The following is a 21,351-nucleotide window of genomic DNA, read 5'->3' as shown; positions in this document are numbered from 1 at the left end:
TTCTGCAGATAAACAATAACTCTTCTTCATTGTAAGTGTTCAACCTGTATAACCCTACATTCCCAGCTATCATGTCCTCTAGTTCCACTTTCAATTTGTAAATATCTAAGATTTTCATTGGTTGTTTTGGTTTGACGTATAGTCACAGGTATGGTTAGGGCTTCAGGGTGAGTACTCAGTTGGGTTATTTTCTGTATCAATTCCTCTCTATTCTTGCTTATTGCCTCTCTTTCTTTTTCCTGCAGTACCCTTCCATTTATCGCGTCGTGCATAATTTGGGGAACTAATGCTGTTCCCAGGACCAGAGCACTAGGAGTAGTTCTGCTCTGTTCCTCTTGGTAAGGCAGAGTTTTTTTTATTAAAATGTCCTCCAAGAAATCATCTTCCAATTCTCCACTACCTGTCATTGTTAAATGTTTGGTCTTCTCTGTGCATTTACCTCCTGACTGTTCCACAGACAGTAGTACAGGATATAATCCTTCAGCTGCCATCGTTTGTCTCTATTGTTTCATCTGACTATCTTGAGTTTCACGTATTAGCCTGGGAAAATATCCACTAAGATTCCTGCTACTCCTAGATCTATCGCGCTCAAATGCTTCAGTTTCCCATTCCTCTAAAGCTTCATATTGAGTTAATCTTGGTCGGGGCTCTAATTCATTAATTTTTAATCTCAAAATATGCAGAATTCTCCCATTAAATGTACCATGTTCTGGAAAAGCTAGCACTCCATCTTCTTTGGTAAATTCTATCAAATTTTCCAACCATACACACGTATGATAGACTCTCTCCATCATCATATATGATGCGGGCATTTCCGGGGGAGGAATAAGAATTCCCTCTCTAGTCTTAACAGGTTTATCCATTTTAAAATAATTTTTAATTCTCTGCATACACGTCATCTTTCTTTTTACTCCGTACATTTTTGGTATCGATCCTTTTATATATTTTTCTCTGGCAAAACCTAAATACCTTCTATCAGGTCGATTCCCTATCAATGTTGGATCTTGTTTCCACATACAAATCCCACTGTTGATTATTTTTGTAGTGTCTATCTTGCTAACCAAATCAAATCTTCATTTTTACTCTACTGTTCAACTGTACAACCAATACTAGAGCGACTTTTATCCTTTCGACCAATCAGATTCTATTTTACACTATGCGCTTAGCCAATCCTAGCGCAGCTTTTCTGTAACGTCACTATTGCTCCTTATTATTGACCCCTCCTTTACAATTTCACGTTAGTCACATGCTTGCTGTCCCAACCAATCCCAGCGCGGCTCTTTGTGACATCAGTGCAGCACCCTCAACTGACCCCTCCTTTGCAAGGTAACACGAAACCTATTTTTCTTTCAAATGTTCATACAATTTCATTCATTGACAACAAAAAAACATTCGCTACTCTGTTTGCTTAACTTAAATCAGAAAGTCAATTCACATTTACTGCAAGTCCGCATACTCTTCACACACTACGAGTAAAACCCTTCCGCTTACTCTTCAATCAAGCACCGATGAACCTGCTACTCCTTCGGTACTACCCTTTCTAGGTGATATAGGACCTAAGTTTTACCAACAAACTTATTTGCTATCAAACACTCTCACTTTTATACTAAATAGTCCCTAATTCAACACTGTCATCCTTGCATAGCCCTTCAGTGCTATCCATTGCAAACGAGCAACCTCACTGCAGTGTGGTTTCCATTCACCACCCGCTATTCCATATTATTTCGACAAAACATAAAACAAGTACAAACGGGTGAGTTAATACATAAACAATATTTCGGATTCAACTTTTTCACCTAACTAGCTAATAAATTAAACCATAGCTCTGCTACCAGATAAACTGATCCAGCGGGTTACCAACCTCAGATGTTCACTTACTATACATTTATTTGGGCCCATACACTCACTCACTCATTGTAGGCTAGTAAATACCGCTGGGGTCAATTTACTGTGCTAATACCTGTAAATGAATATTTATCTGATTATATCTTACAAAACCTCTTGATCCAATGTATTTTCCTCTGGTCAAATGGACCATTTAGTTAGCTAAATAGGTGAAACATTACATACAATAAACCTTTATTTAATAACCACAGATTAGGAAGAGTTTTAAATGTTTATCTAGTAAATTCATGTGAGCCAAGAACCACCATACAGTTAGAACACCGTCTTTGTCAAGGAGAGGAAGAGAAATTAATTCAATCAGAATAATAGTTAGACAAAATTATTACGATGACAGAACCTGTGTAGCGTGGAAAAAGAGAGAGCAGTACATTGGCATACTACATAGAGTTATATTTACCTAGTATGGTGTGGAAACCAACCCCTTGCCCAAGGAATTGGGCAGAGCCCCCTGGGACAGATCAGGTGACCAAAGCTCAGGACAGGATTCAGGACCTCTTCTAGATACGGCGCCTGTGCTGCACCCCTCTCTGATGCTATTTTCCTCCTCGATTCTTCTGCGATGTTCTCTAATTAGGAGCCTCCTCGATTCTTCCGCGATGTTCTCTAATTAATTGGCTCAAATGTTCTAAGTCTGGCCTTGGGTCTTCTTCAGTACTTTCTCAAATTTCGGACAACATCTCAGTCTCTCAGTATTCTCCGTCTCTCTGTGTTAACTAATCTAACTAAACTATCTCTGTTATACATTTCTAATGGCATGTACCACACCTGAATGTTTCGAATTTACGAAACTCCTAACTCTGATTGGACAAGGACAAGGGAGATGATCATCACACCATGCTAAGTTTAATTCTTTTCTTTAAGCCCATTGTACTTTGTTCCCCCCCTTAATTCACTTTCCCATGCTTTATTTCCCACCCGTATTCATAAATTAATCAATACAAAGTATACAGTTTTATTAAAATTTCTTCCGTTCTCAGGACATCATGCTTGTTCTCAGGACATGTTGCTTTTCTACTTTTGGGTGACGTTCAAGGCTTTGCACCACGGCTCCTAGGTCATTTCAACTGCGCATGGGGAGTAGCCACGTGATGCGCGAGTTTCAGTCCCGCACGGAGGCCCAAATACGAACTAATAGAGAGGTCAAAGAAAGAGAGTATTAAAATCAAAAATAAATGATTTCACGGTATACCACTTATCTCTACTCTATTCCCGTTTACTTGTATAAATCTTACTCATTAGCATACGTACATGGTTTAGTTTCAGCAAGACATGCGCATTATAATGTGAGTTTCAAGCGGCCATTTTAAAGGCTACTGCGCAGCTGCAAAGATTTCCCTCCAAGCGATAGTATGTCATACTGCGTGGATATGGTAGATGCATGCGCAATGCAGAATCCCGCATTTTAGCGGCTATTTTAGAAACACACGGGTTATTAGTTAGTAATACACATATGCAAGCTTCCCCTTGATTCTGTGTGCGGATTTTCTGGTGCGTTATTAGTATTTACGAACACAATTATTACGGTATTATAAGTTATTTGAGAGAATTGCTTCAGAGCAAGTCTCTTTTATACGACTCCTTGCTCCATCAACCAGTTCAAACCAGCTCTGGGAGCCATTGGCTTCCACTCAGGCGCAAAACTAGACAAAGGACATGGGATGGGAATAACCTCCCCACTGTCCAGTCCCTCCTTTGGGAGGGTCCTCTGAATCATCCCAACCCTTTCCTTAGGGTACTTAAGGGCTTACCTGTGGGTCCCTTGATTTATCGTGGGGCAAGATTCAGATCAGTCACCACTTCTTCTTCTACCATCTGGGCACTCTGGACTTCGCTGGACTACTTTTGGGCTCGACTTCCAGTCTGGTGCATCGACTGCACCTGTGCACCATACAGGAACCTTCCAAGGCCTGTGGTCAACCAAAGACACCTGAAGGAATCTTCCGTGAAGTGAAGGAGTCACTTCCCTGCATTCGCAGGTACCGCAACGAAGTCGACCGGTCTGCTGATTCTAAGCTCCTACGTACTCCAAAAGGTTCTGCATCACAGGTTGTGGTTCCCCACAGCTCTCGAGGTCTGCCCTGCCCTCTCACCAAGTTTGAGGCCAGTATCCCTCATGGGGGCTGCAATAACCGAACACCTGTGCCCTGTGTCAGTTGCAAAGGCTTGTTGGCTTCCTTCCAGAATATCTTCGGTCTCCAAGTAGCCCCAACCTCGAGCATCTCCAGAGACCTTAATCTTTGTCCACACTGCATTGCTTGCACCTTGGGCTGCATCTTTGGGTGAGCTGCTCGAGGTCCTCTTGCACCTCAAGTGCCTCTAGCATGTGGGTCCATTTGAGGCTTACCTTTGTTTCCTTTGGGCTCGCCTGATTTCTTGGGGCCAGTCCTGACTCCCATGCTTGTGGTGAGTCCCCTGGATCTTGCTGGTCCCGGCATTGCACCTTCTTTGACTTCTTCGTAGGTTTGTTGGTGCTCCCGCCAGACACTGACCCCTTAGCATTTGACATCCAAAGTTGGACAGCTCATGTACGGCTCCTGGTCTTCCTCAGCATTGCCTGGTCCTCACAGCTGCAGAGTAAAGTCCCTTGTCAAATCTCCTGCAATTCCCAAAGTTGGTACAGTGGCGTAGCAAGGGGGGGGGGGGCGGACTGCTCCAGGTGACACAAGGTTTGGGGCGGAGGTCTTCCCCCACCCCCTCGCTCATACCAGCGGCCATTTGTGGGGTGACAGCGGCATGGGAATCTTGCCAGCACACCCCCTCCCCGGCCGCCCCAGGAATCCATCAGCACCCTCCCCGCTCTTTAATGCCGCTGCTGCGTTGGTGGGCATTCATCTTCTAGATATCCTGGTCACTCCTGAGTGACATAGACTCTGTCCCCGCTATTTGCAGGTACCTCTCAAATATAATCCACCTTCGGATTCCACCTGACACTTTCTCCTTCTTCAGCAGCAACACTTTCCTAAGATTCTCCAATGGGTTCGATGCGGTTTCCGACACCACTTCAGACCTTTGCACCCGGCTTCCCTGGTGTAGGTCACATGGTTACTCGGGTATCCACGGGTGGGATGGCTCTCCAACATTCTGTTCTTCAGGGTCCACTAGTAAGGGTCATTAATCTTTAAAATTCCAACCGCAACTTACACGTAGAGCTGTAAGGAGCATGCAGTCATGTTCTCACACTGCAAATGCTCTCCGTGGGGTCCCTATCTACTCACTTTGGGTGGTTCCTTGGGTCCCCAGCACTTCTACATCCTCTCAACCTTGTCTTGACCCGATTCGTGGCTCTTATACCACTTTCTTAAAATATTATTTGGTCCCCCCCTGGGGTCCACTGCGTATTCTGTGCTAGTTACTGTGTTACTTTGCAAAGTATTGTGTGCATTGTGTTTATCTCCAGGTAGGAGATATCTAAACGTGTTAGAGAGTATTATGTAATAAATACATATTCTTATAAATATCTTGTGTGTTTCTTTTTCATTTAATCGATACTATAAGATTGCATTCTAGTAAAACAAGCTGCTTTACACTCCTTCTGGACTAAGCCTGAAGGTTGCTCTCCACAGCTATCACTTAGAGAGTTTTCTAAGGTTGTCTAAGACCTCTTAAATCACCATAAGGGTTAGCTGGACTAGTGCAGGGTGCCCACTTACATTAGTGGACATCATATACCAGGCCAGCTTTTCAGAGTAAGTAACATATAGCAAGTAAAAAATATAAAGATTCCCTCCAAATATATAAAACTCTTATTGTCAAAGTGCCTATTTTACAGAGCAGATCAGAGAAGCTAATAAATGCCCCCAAAACATTGTTTTCCACTATAAAAAAGGTTATCTAAATTACCAGCTCCTGAAGATACTGCAGCTAGCAGGAATTCTGCAATATTCTTGCAGATACCTTTTAAAATAAAGTCAAAGCAGTATATGACTCCTTTCTACATTCACCCAATGGGCAAACAAACACAGGGGCACATCATAAAAGTATCTCCACCCTTGAGACACCATCTGTCACCTTGTCCTCATTCACAGCCTTAAATATGGAAAGAACCCTACAACTAATTAAAACCATCAAATCAAGTTCCCCAGAAGACCAGATGACCCTTACCCCCCTAAAATCCTACTTTTAACTCCCAAAACATTTGCCCTCCCTCTAACGGTGATCTTTAATGCTATGATCACCTTGTGGAGATACCCCGTAGAATAGAAAAAAGCATCCATTTGGCCACTACTAAAAAAACCCTCCTTGAATATTGAGGATCCATTGAATTATAGACCCATCTCAAGACTTCCTTTCCCCTCTAAGGTGGTGGGAAAGCTATTAATTCAGAACTCTCTGCTTACATCACCAACAACGAACTCCTGGATTTGTCCCAATACAAGTTCCGGGCTCACTACCGCAAAAAATTAGCTCTGATTACGGCTACTGAGGAGCTTAGATGGATGTTGGACAGTAGGGGCAGCGCAGCCCTTGTCCTACTGGATTTGTCAGCAGCCTTTGACAAAGTTAGTCATGGGCTGCTGATGGACTGTTTGGCAACTATTGGGATCAGTGATAAGGCGCTCTCCCTCCTAGGCTCCTTTCTATCTGACCGCTCCCAGTGGGTCGCATTAGGTGATTTTGTTTTGCCCCCTTTTTTACTTCCATGTGGGGTCCCTCAGGGTTCTTTCCCAAGCCCCACCCTTTTTAACCTATATGTTACTCCATTGGCCAGACTAATAACAAGTTATGGGTTTACTCTAGTATCGTATGCCAACGACACACAAATCATCGTATCGGTAACTGAATCTAGTATATCCATTGCCAGCAACTTTCAGGACTGCATGAGCCATATTGGAACATGGATGTTAGAAAATTGCTTAAAACTCAATTCGTCGAAAACAGAGGTCCTACTCTTTGGTAATAACCCTCAATTCTGGACCACCCATTGGTGGCCAGCCCCGTTATGACCATAACCCACACCAGTTTTAAAGGCAATTATGGATAATAAATTATCTTTTGAGGCCCAAATAAATTCCACTACCTCGATCTGCCACTTTATACTAAAAACCTTGAGGGAGATTCTATCCTCAATCCCAGTGTTCACCAATAAAACCCAGCATTCAAAAACTGCAGATCATCCAAAATACTGCAGCCAGAGATCTCCAAGGTATTCCCAAATTTGAATCTGTAAACTCTGCTCCTCCACAGTTGCACTGGCTGACAGTGGAAAAAAGAATCCAGTTCAAATCCCTTTGTATTGTATTCAAAACTCTGAATCAAACAGTCCCTACTCAACTAACAAGCTTTTTTAAATCATACGTCCCTGCTAGGCCCCTACGATCAGCAGAACTAGGGAATCTGATCGTCCCCAGGATAAAAAGGACCAAATGGGGCAGAAAGAGTTTCGCCTGTACCACTGCGAAACTCTGGAACACGCTTCCAACCTACCTCAATTAAGAGACAGCTCTGCTAGAATTTAGGAAGAATTTAAACACTTGGTTGTTTAAAATATAACTATGTCCCCTTTTTACTTTAAAATACATGCGTTTCAGGTAGCGCCTAGACACCTCACGGTATTGTCGCGCTTTATAAATTGCCTCCTTTATTAATTAATTAATTCATTCATTCATTCACTCATTCAACAATGGATCAATTGTTGGAGTGGAAGTTATGTTGGAGGAGAGGGAATGCCTGGGGCATTCAGATTTTAATTTAGACCATGTTTGCTTGTCCAATGGAAGACGTAACCTGGAGGAAATATAATCTACCACATGGGCAGCAGGAAACCATTGGATGGTGAATAAGGGTGGGAACGAACATAGGAAAACCTTTTGTGTCTAGTACTATTTTGGCCAGAAAAACATCGGAGGTGGAAAGAAGATGTTTTTACTTTTTTGGAGCAGGTGGAGACGAAGGATCACTGACCCCCAAAATATTGTTATTGTCATCTGCATCCCCCAATTCAACGTCAGCATCCATTATATTAGAAATGAGTATTTGATGGGGAGCATCCTGAATATTCTTTGATTAACTTTTGCATGTAACATACACCTTGCTATTCCTCTGCTTAGAGGGACGCCTGGTAGGAACGATGTCCACAGTCTGGTGTGAGGAAACCTCACTGCACAAAAGTGCAAAATCAGAATTGGGGGTCTTGACTTGTTTCATTTTGATAGGTAAAGACATTTTTTAAATTTTTTGCTTTCCCTGCAGAATGCAAGATTTATACATCATTCTACATCATTCTAATTTCTTTGACATCTTATCCATAGAGGCTGCTACGGCCTGTTCAACCGAAGAATAATTAAAATCATTCAACTCATTTTTGAAAGCTTCCCTATCATCACTGGCCTCACTGAGCAAAGGAGAACTATCCAATTCTATTTTAAATAAATAAAGGAAAAAGTTCAGGCAGAAAAAGGGTTGATAGCTGAAATACAAGAAAGGCAGAGACAAGAGGTCTAAATCACACCCCTGGTGCATGTACAGAAGAAGCAGGCCACAGAATGAATTGGGGGGAGGTGCAGCAGCAGGCTGCACCCCTCCAATGATGTAGCATTACATGAAGGAGTAACAAAGTACGAAGAGGACAGGGAGAAATGTCGGTTGCTTTAAGCCAAACTGCTTTGCTCACAGAGCCACCAGAGCAACGTCATTCAAAACGGCAAGCAGGAGCATCCTAAAATTGTGGATTGCCACTGTGAGGGAAAACGCAGCGACACCCGATGTGGGACAGCTCTTGTACAGCTCCTGGGCTTCCTCAGTGTCGCCTGATCCTCACAGCTGCAGAGTCAAGGTCCTCGTCAATTCGCCTGCAACTCCCAAAGTTGGAGGCATTCCAACAAGTTCCCAGGCGCAGTCCTTCCACTTTTACAGCACATCCCTTTTGGCTTACTGCAAACTACCCCAAATCCATCACAGTAGCATCCTTTTGAAGCATTCTAGTATTCCAGTGAGGGGTATGTTTAGGGAAAATAACAGTCCACTGCTCAATCCCAGTAATCTGGTCCTCTAACCAGATCTGCTCCTACTAGGCTGATGCAAAGCTGGCTACAGTTGACCAGAAAACAAAGGCTTCGCTTCCCCAGCTTTCCATAACACGTAACAATTAGAGGCCAGGCCTCACCCTGATGTCTCCCAAGTTAATGAAGCTCCTGGGATGTCCCCAGCTGCCCAACCTGTGCTGAGGGGAGCCACATAGTTCACACACAGTCCTTCCTGAGGCCTAAGTCATTATTTGTGCTCTGGAAGCAGTTCATTTAAACAAGGAACAAGAGCAACCCATATGTCCCTGTGATCTGGTTATAGCTAGTCAGCTAACAAACAGTGTTCACTCGGAACTCATTTGAACAACAGATGTGAAAATAAGGCAAGGTGTAATACTTTCTTTGTACCAAAATTAGAGTTTGTAGTTAGAATGGGGAGTTATGTCCTTCTAACTCTGTTATTATCTTGGTTCAATACGGAATCAATCTAAGTTTTGGAATTGAAGCCCACAAACAATGTAATTTCTCTCAAGCCCACTTGAGCCGAACATGGTCATAACTTTTATTTTGTAAACAACAATCGTATGAAAAAAGAGTAAAACAATTACTGTGCATTCACACCATATGCAAGATAAAAAGTGATCCAAGTGACTTTTGTGCCCCAGGGTAGTGACCAAAACCAACAGTGACATGTTATACAGTGACAAATAAAAAGAAGCAGTTGGTTATTGGAGTGCACAGGGAGGTCTCTTATGGAATCATTTATTAATCCACTTAGTAGGAATTTTTTCTAGTGTCCTAGGACTCTCCCTTTTTTTGTAGTCGATGACGTTTCGACCCTCTCGAATAACGGGGTCTCTTCAGGACAATGGATTCTGGGGACTGTAATGGGACAATGAATTAAAATGACGAAGGCTTAAAATGAGCAGTGAAAGTGGGCTTACCTCAGGCATTTACATTTGGCCGAAGGTTTAGAATAGATCATCTTGATGGTGATGGTCAGTGATTAGTGACCTGATAAAACAAGTAAGTAATTAGAAAACGCAGACGTCGGGAATAAACTACACTAGGGGCAAGGCTGGATAAGCTTACCCTGTCGTGGGTCAGGTAGACTCCGGCAAGGAATCCGTCAAATGAAGCGTTCAATTTGTTGTCTTGTCTCAAAATGTCATATTCATAAAGGAGCTGAAGGGCATTAAGAACAGGTCGCCCCCCACTCACAAAATCATAGCGAACAATGAACCTGTTCTATAGGTGAATGAACTGTTCAGTGATCCCTCCATACGTCTGGAGTCACCCAACTTTGTGTGACGGAACAGAGGTTATACTTATGCCGTCTATTGTAGGGAATCCTATATCACCTGCTATTCTTTAAAATCAGATGTGTCTGTGGGCTCTGTCTCCCATGGTCTGTACCACCCTCGAGTGTGAATGACCAAACAAATATAAAAAAGGAAAAGTGGTAAGAGAGGTTGGCAGTGCCTCACGGGAGTAACACCATGGGAGTTCGCAGACTGGTACTCGCCTGCATCCTCAGGTTCTCATCATCAGCGACTGCCAGCCCACAACAAAAAATTGTGGTGAAACAAGAAAAAGAACAAAGTGCTAAGTGTGATATCACGTGCTGCCAGTACGCCAGATAGCTTATCCGGACATTAAACAGTGTCAACCATGTAAGGAGTAGCGGGTTCTGAACTAGAATACCGCTATTCCTAATCTAAATACGAGCTAGACAGCCACTGGCTGTATTACTTTATTCCCGTGCTGTGTGTCTGCTCACTTTAACTAGAATACCACTATTCCTAATCTAAAAACGAGCTAGACAGCCACTGGCTGTATTACTTTATTCCGTGCTGTGGGTCTGCTCACTTTAAAACCAACATGTTTCATTGCCAAGGGGAACTTGCAGCAATTTCATCAGGGCAAGGGTCAATTTTCCACACTGCACCTATTTTAATCTTTTTTTAATACCTGCGGGAGACAGAGACAACACAACACAACATATCAACAGTTGGCACCAAATATAACGTGCAGTTTCATACTTGTGGGAGCCACCTTCATTTTATAAACATATTTACCAGGTGGTTGCCCTTCGTGGGCATACCTGCAACCCCCTTTACTTGTGAATGTGTACTAGTCCACAATCACACTGTCTGTCACTATCGCTGCTGAACGTCAGCCTGTGAAGAGATAGGGAGATGAATTGAGTACTAGATTCATACTGTGCCTATTCATTTTGAGAGAAACTAGGGCTCGCTCCTTTTTCTAAAATTACAGACTCCAGGCACATGGAGAACATGCTGCGACGGAACGCCCCCCCTGAGTAGAAACGCCCACATGAAACCTGACGCAGGTTTCATGTGGCGCAGGGCTTTACACGATGTAAATGGGGCGCAACATGGCGCAGGGTTTACGCCGCCGCTGCGTCACAAAAGTGACGCAACGGCGGCGTAAAAGTGGTGCAAGTCTGATATAAATCTGCCCCAGAGTACCCAAATTAGGTAGGCAAAAACATGGTGGTGGACAAGGTGTGAGATAAGGACACTGCTTGTACTCACCAAGTGCCAAGAACCAGGTAAGGTAATATAGGGCACTGGTCACCCTGGCATATTGATATTGGGCAAGACGATCTATGCTAAACCTTCAGCCAAATGTAAATGCCTGGGTTAAGCCCACTTTAAGTTATCTTCCTTTCCACTGCTCACTTAAAGCTTTCGTTCTAGGACACTAGAAAAAATTCCTACTAGGTGGATTAATAATTGATTTCATAAGGGACCTCCCTGTTCACTCCAATAACCAACTGCTTCTTTTTTATTAGTCACTGTATAATATGTCACTGTTGGTTTTAGTCACTGCCCTGGGGCACAAAAGTCACTTGGATCAATTTTTATCTAGTATATAGTGTGAATATACAGTAATTGTTTTACGCTTTTTTCATATGATTGTTGTTTGCAAAATAAAAGTTACACCCATGTTCGGCTGAAGTGGGCTTGAGAGAAATTCTTTTGTTTGTGGACTTCAGTTCCAAAACTTAGAATGATTCTGTATTGAACCAAAATAATAGCAGAGTTAGAAGGACATAACTCCCCATTCTAACTATAAACTCTAATTTTGGTACAAAGGAAGTAATACACCTTGCCTTATTTTGACATCTGTTGTTCAAATGAGTTCCTTGTGAACACTGTTTGTTAGCTGACTGGAAGCAGTCTACACACCTCATAAAAGGGAGGCACTGACAGTGGCCAGCTGATGGAAAGCTAACGCTAATTAGCCAGCTGGAATTTCAGGCAAGCAAAGTCTAACTTCTTTTAAGTTCCATTCCTAAATATTTATCCAATAATCTGATTTTACCAGTGAATTTTACTAAACAGTGTTAGCAGAAATAGTACTTTATTCTGAACTTTAGCTTATCTTGTTGGACAGCTACAGCCCTTTAGAGTGAAAATAGCTGTGGACAATGAATCAATGTTGGTACACACCAACACTAAATTGTTGTATGTACCACTTTTTAATACAAGGCATCCTCCATTGTGGGCTACAACACCTACTTAGGAGTGACATATTTAATATTATAAAGTAGGGGTATTTCGGTCAAAAGGGTTATTTTGGCAGGTTCGGCTGCAAGTTTAAAACCTGCAAGGTGTAAGGCCACACTGGCAGTGTTGCAGCCATGTTTCCTTAGTGAGGCTAGTGGACAGAACAATGTATGATGCAGACTAAAGGTGACATTTTTCTTCCATGCCATTTGTGTATTTTACTGCACCATATGCTAAGACCATACTGGAAAGTTAAATATTTTTTTACGGGTCGGAGCACATACACTGGGGACTGGAAAGCAGTACCCCAGAACAAAGAGTTCCAAAGAGAGCAATAGAGTCAATGAAAAATAGGGGTACCCAGAAAAAAAGAGGGATTTTCTCATTTGTGACATTCCATCATTTTAGATCAGTGTACGCAGTTTATGAAAGGCCTGAGTCACTGCTACAACCAAGGATTTTCGCATAATAATTGTAATTTGGAGTTAATCCTAATGTGTGAAGTTCCAGAAATTTTACTATTACACCACATTGCATAATTACGTAGCGTTCATAGTAAAAATTAGCCTAAAAGGCTGGGAGACTGTTATTCCCACTGATTTTGTTTTTTTGCTCTAGTTTTTAGGATAAAAAGCATTCTCATGTGCAAAGTGAAGGCAAGGATGCATTTTGCGGTACAATACAGCACCAAATACCAGTTATCTATTTGTCATAATTTCACAAATGTTTTATACCTCTAACTTCAAACAAGTCCCTGTAGTGTCTCCAGTAAGAGTATGAAGTATACATAAAGATGATGATTGTAATGTTTAAAATCATCTCAGCTACTGGTAGTTACTTGGTCCACATTCAAGTTCATTAGTTTTTTGCACACCATGCCACCTCAGTTTGGACCAGGCCATATGGAAATCAGTCTTGACCACTGTAAGAATTTGAGTTGTTGGTTGAGTGAGGTGTTAGCCCTTCTCAAGCAACAGACACACCAAAATGACAAACATACAATCAGTACAACCAAAGCTACGAACTTTAAAATTTTAAGGTAAAAACTAGAAATTAAAAGATCAAAGCTCCAACCACTGACATCTAGTCACACAAGACATGAACCAAGTCAAAAAAAATAGGTGACCGTGTTGGAGCACAGGTGGGATACAGAAAGTGGATTTGGCCCAGTAAGCACTTACCTTCAGACTTAGAAGACATTTTGAAAAAAATCTCTTTGAATGTAGTTGCTCAGTGGGGCAAGGCTGCAGGTGATGTCTGATGAGGAGGCGTCATCGGGGAACCACTGGAAGAAGTCGCAGTGACGATTTCTTCGCTCAGACTTAGTTTATTTTTTGTAAGTTGAAAATCTCTAGCAGGACGAGGCTGGAAACTGCAGCTGACAAGAATTCCATGAGGCCAAATACCCCTTTTGTGGAGGACCACTAAACAGGATATGCTGCTGTGGAGAAGAACATAGTGGGAGCTGTCATAAAGTCATGCTGAAAGGTGATGCACCAATCAGGTTGATCCTGGCCTTCTCTGGATTCTCAGAGCAGTTTTTAGCCAAAAATGATTTAAGTCCCATGTTTTGGATTTTTGCTATCAGGGCACCTTAAACACCACCACCAAGGGTCCAGGACAGAAGGGGCACCATGTGGGGGGGTGGGGTGGGTTAAGACTCACTCAGACTGGGTCCTGGTGCAGGTTTAAGATGCTTGAAGCCTTTTCTTCTCCCTGAGGCTCAGATCAGGAGGCTAGCCAACTAACCCCCTAGAGTCGCTTTGTTGGTCCTGTGTTCAAGCAGTGGAACAGGGCTCAAGTAGCATGGCAGACATCTAAGGGTTCAAGGCAGGCTCCAGGTTGCAAAACAGTCTTTCCATGTGCAGCAAATCGGCCTTGTGGAGTACACAGCAGGCCACAGCAGCAAGCTGTGCACTCTAAGAGTCCTTTGCAGGTCCAGAAAGTGGACTGAAGAGATGGTCTAAGTGTCCCTTTTTATTACTGAGTGCCTCTTGTGAAGAAGAAGAAGAATCTAGAGAATTCCCTTTGAAATTATTGAAGATTCCTGGTCCCCGGCCTGGGCTCCAAGCTGGGTGCATGAACACTGCAGGAGTGACAAGTCCTTTGTGTGAAGGCAGAGCATAGCCTAGTTAGTTGCAAGAGGGGCTGTCCCCAGCTCCACCCCCACCCTGCCAGTGATGGTCCATCCAGACATTCCTAATCCCTCTATTGAGGAAACAACCATTACAACGTAGTCATTACAACACACTACCTTTAATACGCAGTTATTACAACGCAACATCCTTTACATCGCATGCCATTACAACGCATGTCACTACAATGCATGCCATTACAAAGCATGCCACTACAACACATACCATTACAATGCATTATAAGGTAAGTAATGGGAAACAGTAATTTTTACCCCTACATTAGCCAACACTTATCCTACTGTTGCACTCACTGGAGTGGGCATAGTAATTTTTACCCCTACACTATCCAGCACTTACACTACTGTTGCCCTAAAAGTATTATGCATTGTAATTGTATGCGTTGTAATGGAATGCGTTGTAAGTGTAGTTTCTAGAAATGCGTTGTGATGGCACGCGTTGTAAAATCATGCGTTAAAATGGATGTTGTGATGTAAAATCCACGTTGTAAAGGCATGCGTTGTAAAAGTTTGCGTTGTAATGTGTCCTATTCCTCTATTGTGGGGCTATCCTGGAGAAATAAGCAAAGTCCAACTGCCAACTGCACCCAGTCATGTGACCCAGGGCACAGACTGCAGGCCCCAAATAAGGCAGAAAAAATCTAACTTTCTAAAAGTTGCATTTTCAAAATTGTAACTTAAAATCCAACTTTACTAATAAAGAGAATATTAAATTACAAAACATCAAATGTTCACCTGTTCCTAATCAAAGAATCAAATGTTAGCACTTATAAAATGCATTAAGGCAACCCAATGTTATTCTTTAGGACAGGCAGGCCTCACAGTAGTGGAAAATACATTGAGGAGTTTTTCATTACCAGGACATGTAAAACTTAAAAGCACATGTCCAATGTTTTAGGTACAATGCGCCCTGCCCTATGGCCTACTTAGGGCCTACCTAATTTGGGACTTATAAGTAATTAAAGGGGAGTTTAAGGCATGGTAAGGGGGTTATATTGTCAAGTCGAATTGGCAGTTTAAATCTAAATTCAGACTGCAATGGCAGGCCTAATGGCAGGCCTAAGACATGTCTTAGGGGGCTACGAAAGTGGGTGTCATGATGAGTGCTGCAGGCCCACTAGTAACATTTAATTTACAGGCCCTGAGTATATGGTATAACAGTTTACTAGGGACTTTTTATCAGATGTGGGCTAATTTTACCATGTTTTAGGGAGTGAGCGCAAGCACATTAGCACTGGTTAGCAGCCGTAAAGTGCAGTGTCCTAAAGCCAACTAAAATGAATCCAGCAAAATAGGAGGGTGAAGGCAAAATGGTTGGGGAAAGACACCCTAAGGCTGACAGGTCTAACAACCCTGCTCCATAAGAACAGTCCAAAACTGAACTGTTGGCCAGGTCATCCCTGAGCTCGAACACAAGCAGCCCAAGTTCAGTTTCGGGCTTATTAGGGCTCATCAGTCGGGTGTAGCTTGGTTCCAATTTCCGAGTATGCATGGGACAGACATCTGTGCACACCCATCCCACTTAGAGTGACACACTACAGGAGACAAAAAGTAATGGATAAAATGCTTGAATTAATCTCAGTCACTTGTAATTATTTGTGGCAAGCAAGAGCGAGGTCATTATATCCTTTCTTGCCAGTGGAAGTAGAAGTGGAAGTGGAAGTGTCAAACAAAATGCAATTCCTCATGGGGTGTCAAAATTCAAGTTACTACTCTGGGAAGACCTCAAGAAATACTGGAAATAGATTTGATAAATCTGAAAATTATAGTAGTATTTTACTCAGTAAATACTGAAAAAAGTACGAAATAATGGGCCAGATCCAAGAAAACAGGTGCAAAGGCTGCTATTATTCAAAAAGTTTTCAACTGCTAAATGGTGTTTGCCCATCTACTAAATCCCCTTTGTGATCAGTAATTACAATTAGGGGAGGAGTCAAAGGAGCAGGGTTCCGAATTGTGATTAACAATGAAATGTATTTATTGTTTGTGATAACAATTGAAGTTGCAAACAATTAAAAAGTAATCAACACCTCAAAGACTGTGATAACTGATTCACAAGGGGACGCGGTCTATGATGGACAGCTTTCCCTTAAGGAATTGGGTCAGATAGCCTTGGCTTCAGAGGCAGTAGGCAGTGGCACACTGTCTGCTCCCGCTTCTGTGTCCCCCAACAGGAAACATTTGTTACATTCCTTCAATGGACATGGGCAGCTTTGAAAAACGAATATCTCATTTGAAAATGTGGCCTGTTGTTCCTTGCAGGCAGGCTACCGCCCCAGTATTTGTAATCAATGGCAGTGCGGAGCAAATGGTGAAATGCCTAATTCATATTAATTTGGTAGGTCGTCCTGTCATCTCCTGCAAAAGGGAATTTTGAGATGGAAAATATTAGTAAAGAGGTTGCATCGCAAAATTCCAGCGGATTGCAGGTTGACCTGCACCATGCCTCTTTGCACATCTGCTACTCAGTGCCAATCAAGTGGACCGAAATTAGTCAAAGCTATGTATGTTGACAAAAGTACTTTCATCAGAAATTATGCAAAATAATATAAAAATGATGATAACTCATCCTATAATGGGCAACAACTTGAATCTTTTTTCAATGCTTGTAAAATAGGTTTTATCACTACATTTCTGAACTTTTTGCCTCTCCAAAATATCAAAAGATGAGTGAACAGAACTTATGTATGTGACTTGCAAAATCAATCAATCTATCTATCCATCTATCTATCTATCTATCTATCTATCTATCTATCTATCTATCTATCTATCTATCTATCTATCTATCTATCTATCTATCTATCTATCTATCTATCTATCTATCTATCTATCTATCTATCTATCTATGTATCTCCTTGTTAGGTAGATAGGCTGTATACCATTTCACTGTGAATCACAATCAGATTTCATAAAAGCTATTATGCACTGTTAGTATATTAGTTGTAGATGAGTAACAGTGAATATTAGGGATGTATTTCACCTCAGGGTTCTGAGTGACATCATAAACAACTTGGAAAACTAGAGGTTACTCTGCCCGTCTATCTGATGTCATTAAGAATACCATAGGTGAAAAACATTCCATTATTCACTGCTTCCATTCAATAATTGTATATGTTATGTATGGCTTTTATCGGAACTTTCTATCATGATTAGCAAGTTGGAGGTCTCATGATCCACTGCTGTGAATTATCAACAGTGGACCACTGTGGATGTATCACAAGGGGATGCACTCTATTCACCTGGGTTCCACTGTCACTCCTGGGTCTGACGAGAAACCAGTGAGGTGCCGGAATGGCGGTTGGTGGCCACAACCACTTTCTCACCTCTAAGTGTAAAAAGTGTGGTGCCCCGTTTTGTAACCCATGGCTGCCAGTCCTCAGCATCAAGTTTAACATTAATTATTTGGAGCACATGTCTGGTACTCAGGCACCACGCAGAACCCTGCCCACACAGAACACACTGTAAACACTGGCCTTCCCAATCACAAATGTACTGAATCTACATGCACTTTATAGCTTACAAGTCAACAGTACTACCATCCAACAGTGCTGGCATTTGCCTGGTATATAGATATCGGTTATCATAATAAATATTATGTGAATGGCTAAGAAGCAATGTAGGATTTAATTTTATCTGTTCTGATACCAGCTTCTTAGTAGTGTCCACATTTTGAGCATGTGCTGAGATCACAGCTTGTAATCTGACCTCACATTAAAAGGATGATACCCTGAAATACTGTGCAACTTAATCCACCCAAACATATTTTAAAAACTAGGAAGATTATAGTCAATTCCATGATGGTATGTGAGCAAGTATATGGCAAAACATTGTAATGAGATTTAAATTCTCAATTATTTAGGACTTGTTTTAGACTTCAGTGGGCGGTCCACCATTTTACAAGTGCATTATATCCAATGCCACTTGAATATGGCGGACGGGATATCCGTCACATTTGTGACTGAGTAACCTGACTGCCGAACTCTAAATCAGGCCCCTAGTGCCTACATTGAAAATAGCACAGCTCTTATTGTGGAATGTGAAGCCTATATCACCCAGCAGCAGGCGGGACCATGACCAGACGCTGCATCCCACACTTTAAAGTTGTCCCAGCTGGCACAGGCAGAGAACTCTGCTTTTGGAAATCTACTGCAATGATGCATGACTCAATCCCTAGCTCATCTTACTAATGGCCAGGGAGACAGAAAATAATAACTATTCTGTTTGCATATGATTCAGTTCACAGTGCCTGTTCCCTATCTAAGGGGCACCAGAGAAGTTCCATTTGTCAAGTGGATCAATTTCCACCAGCTAGTTCAGGGAACTATTCGGTGGAAATGAACTGGCACCAAAAAAACAGACTGTTGGCTCTGTTCTTGTTAATACAACAGTGAGAACACTCTCTATTTTGTAATCATTCTCTGCTGGAGTCTTTCTGCCCAATGGAAACATTTAGCAACCAGTTTGAGACCAGGCCCTTTCTTGTGTGGTCACCTCATTTTTTTTAATGAATTTTATTGATAGATTTTAGACTCTACACACAGCGACACTGCTTATCAGGCCCGGTGCACACGCTCTAACCCTTAAATACTTGTAGAAATTGGCTAGTCCCTTATTGGCGTGTTTAACTCTCCTATACAACCACACTACATCATGTTGAAAATATACGTATGGCACATAAAGTTAAATGTAATTTATGGACTGCAGCAGGTACTGTGCCATCCACTAATGTGTCATTCACTAATGTGACAAAAGATGGTTTCCGGCCTACCATTGTAGAATGACTGCTACAGTTTAAACCTTAATTTCGACCAGTCAAAATTATCTTTTTGACAGGGTAAAAGCCTTCCTGACATCATTTCCATGCAGCGAGACAGGGATTGAGGACGAGACTAGGGTTGCTGTGCTTTGCACCGTACCAACATTACCCAATGCCACTGCCACCTCTCACCAGTAGCGGCTGGCATTGTTCACTGGTGGAGAGGCGGACGCGAGGGGTCAAGGAAGGGGGATTTGCGGGAGTATCGCGGGGGCATTGCAGGGAAATTAAAAATAATGATAATAATGTTATGTTATGTTATGTTATCGAAGCTTATAAAGCTCACTTCTACCCATGGGTGTCCTGGTGCAACACACCGACTCACTGTAAGCAGGGGTACTTAAACCGTGAATAACCAAGTCTTCAGCCCCTTTCTGAAGGAATGGAGCTCAGAGGCCTTCCTTAAATGCTTTGGCAAGCTGTTCCAGGCTTTCGCCGCACAATAGGAAAAACTTTTGCCTCACTAACTGGCCTTCTTTATTCGGGGGACGGCTACTAGTCTTCCATCGGTGGAGAGCAGCGCTCTACCCGGAACATACCATTCAAAGCAGCTAGTCAGAAATTCCGGGCCATTGCTACTCAGTGCCTTAAAAACCGTGCAAAGTGCATTGAATTGTGATCGTTTTGTAACTGGTAGCCAGTGCAGTTACCGGAGACCATATAGAGCAGAGGCAAACCTAGGTATCCCAGTTAGCAGTCTCGCCTCTGTATTTTGTACTGTCTGTAGTCTGACCAGATGTTTTTTTTTAAGTTCAGGTACAGACTATTGCAGTAATCAAGGCGGAACAAAATGAGGGCTGAGACTGCTGTCCTGAAACCATCTACTGGAAGGAGAAATGTAATTGTTCTCAATATCCTAAGAAGATAGAAGCAGGTAGATAACGCACCGCTGACATGGTCCACAAAATCGAGTTTATGATCCAAGATCACACCCAAGTTGTTGGCTTTGTCTGCGGGAGCTGGTAGATTTCCCATAACCTCAGTCCACATGTCAGGAGACCAGATGTGGGGAATGTTCCCAAATATAATGACCTTGGGTTTGCCTGCATTCAATTTCAGGCAATTAGAGGCAATCCAGCCTGAGATACCTTTCAGACAGTCATGACATCCCGCGGCCATCATGTCTTTGGTCCCTCGTTGAATGGACAACACAGTTTGTGTATCGTCTGCATAAGATGTTAATTGCAGCCCGAAGGACCTTATCAGTGCCGCCAACCGACTGACATAGACATTAAAAAGTGTGGGGCTCAAGGAGGAACCCCACGGCTTGGATTTGTCCTGCCCCATCTCAACTGTTTGGATTCTGCCCGCCAAGAAAGATTTCAGGAGGTGCCAGGCCCTCCCTTCCACCCCTACCTTCGACAAACGGTCCATCAACACAAGGTGATGGACCGTATCGAAGGCTGCGGCCAGATCCAGAAGGATCAGGACAGCCACCCCTCCCTGATCAACCACTGCTCTAACCTCCTCAGTGGCCTTGATCAGGGCCAGCTCCGTGCTATGCCCTGCACGAAACCCAAACTGTGTAGGGTCGAGCGCTTTAGTGCTTTGAAAGAAAGCACTGAGCTGCCTGTTAATGGCTTTCACCAGCAACTTGGCCGGCAGCGGGAGACGAGATATGGGTCTGTAATTATTGGGGTCGTCTTTATCCAAATTAGGTTTTTTTATTAGCGGGAGTATTGAGGCAGATTTCCAAAGCCTAGGGTATTTGCCCATGTCTATGATGGTATTAAACAAGGGCGTAAGGATGGAAGCCATGACCTCAGGAATATTTTTAAGTACCGCAGCTGGGCAGGGTTCCTTGGGCGAACCAGACCGCGATGTCTGCAGCAGGCTTGTAACCTCTGAGATCTGAAGCGGATTAAAACCCACAAATCTATCAGACACCGGTATCACCCCTGAGACACGGCTGGCTGCCAGCTCGCCCATCTCCTCTTGACCCTTAGAAAAGGAAGAGAAGATAGCCTCCACCTTATTCTG

This window comes from Triturus cristatus, chromosome 5_1, assembly GCF_964204655.1.
Source record: "Triturus cristatus chromosome 5_1, aTriCri1.1, whole genome shotgun sequence".
Taxonomy (NCBI): domain Eukaryota; kingdom Metazoa; phylum Chordata; class Amphibia; order Caudata; family Salamandridae; genus Triturus; species Triturus cristatus.
This window is presented reverse-complemented; position numbering follows the sequence as displayed.